Genomic DNA, 1,706 nt, shown 5'->3' with positions numbered 1-1,706 from the left:
CAAGCTCCGCCTCCCGGGTTCACGCCATTCTCCCGCCTCAGCCTCCCAAGTAGCTGGGACTACAGGAGCCTGCCACCACGCCCGGCTAGTTTTTTGTATTTTTAGTAGAGACGGGGTTTCACCATGTTAGCCAGGATAGTCTCGATCGCCTGACCTCGTGATCCACCCGCCTCGGCCTCCCAAAGTGCTGGGATTACAGGCTTGAGCCACCGCACCCGGCCTAATGTAACTTAAAGTCTTAAAATTATTTCAGATACCATTGAATGTCTGAGTCATTTCTGATTTAAAAAGAATTATGACATAGGGCATTAGTCACACTTTTGAACCCATTAATGTGAAATAAAAATCTATGCTATGAGTTAAGCATTAGTGAATCTCAATGAGTTGAATAAGAATAAGGTCCCAGTCTGGAAGGTAATCAAAGAATAAAAAGGAATAGACCCAATGGATGCCTGTATACTTGCCCCCATATAGGCAGGCAATGAATGTGAAACAATACCACCTGCCAGAGGGGCACTGAAGTAACCCAAATAATCCAGGGTGTTAGAGTGAGACACTATCTCAAAATTAATCACCTATTTTATTACAATAAATTAATAATAAATTTATAAATAAATAAATTAGTGTCAACATCTGGTTTATGGGTGTTAGATCAGAACCCATAAACTAGATGTTAACACTAATTTATTTATTAATTAATGCATTTGAGGGAACAGGAGAGTTTCAAAGTCCCAAATGAATGTATTCTCTATGGCACATTTTTATATCACAGCCTTCTGAAATGCCTACAGAAAGTAAAGAGTCTTAGTTGCTGTAGGTCTTGAGATGGGCAGAGATTATGAGAGCAAGCATCACATAGACTTGGTGCTATGGACTGAACTGTCTTCCCCAAAATTCATGATAATTTTTGTTTTGCTAATCCACAAGGTGGTGGTATTTAAAGATGGGGCCTTTGGGAGACAACTGAGTTTAGATGCGGTTATGAGGGTTGGGCTTTCATAATGGGATTAGTGTCCTTACGAGAAAAGGAAGAGATCATATGTCTCTCTCATTCTCTACCCTTCTCCATCTCTCACTTTCTCCCCCTTTCTGCCTCTCCTTCATTCTCTGCGCCATGTGAGAACACAGCTACAACACGGCGATCGGCAAGACGGGAAGAGAGCCCTCACCAGGAGCCGAATCACTGGCGCTTTGATCTTGCGCTTCCAGATCCTGGGCGAGACTCACCGGGGCAGACTTCTGTAGCTGCCTGGAATTTTCTGATCTGGAATTAATGCCCTGGAACCCTGTGGCTGTCAACTTAGAAGGCTAAGAGTCTTCCTCTGGTCCTCTTTAATCTGCCTCCATTCCTTGTTATTTGTTTTGTTTTGATTTTCAAGTAATGAATTTATTTTTCCAGTTAACATAATCAACCAGCCCATGCCACAGCATATTAAATCACGAAGTACATATCCAAGGAACATAATGTCTTTATTGGGTTGCAAAACTTTAGCAAATCAATATAGTACTTTTTATTGCAAGAAAAGCATATTTTTATTAGAGACATATATTATTTTAGTGATAATTTTCGCTCCAAATATATTTAAGTACTAAACCAAAACACTGGTTTTTAATAATGGTTTATAGCAGAGCAAGTTATTTTATACGAATTAATGTCTTTGAAAACTACACAGTTTCTCCTTTTAAATTGAATTCTCTCATGCAAG

The sequence above is a fragment of the Mandrillus leucophaeus genome, unplaced genomic scaffold (assembly GCF_000951045.1).
Source record: "Mandrillus leucophaeus isolate KB7577 unplaced genomic scaffold, Mleu.le_1.0 Scaffold119, whole genome shotgun sequence".
NCBI lineage: Eukaryota > Metazoa > Chordata > Mammalia > Primates > Cercopithecidae > Mandrillus > Mandrillus leucophaeus.
This window is presented reverse-complemented; position numbering follows the sequence as displayed.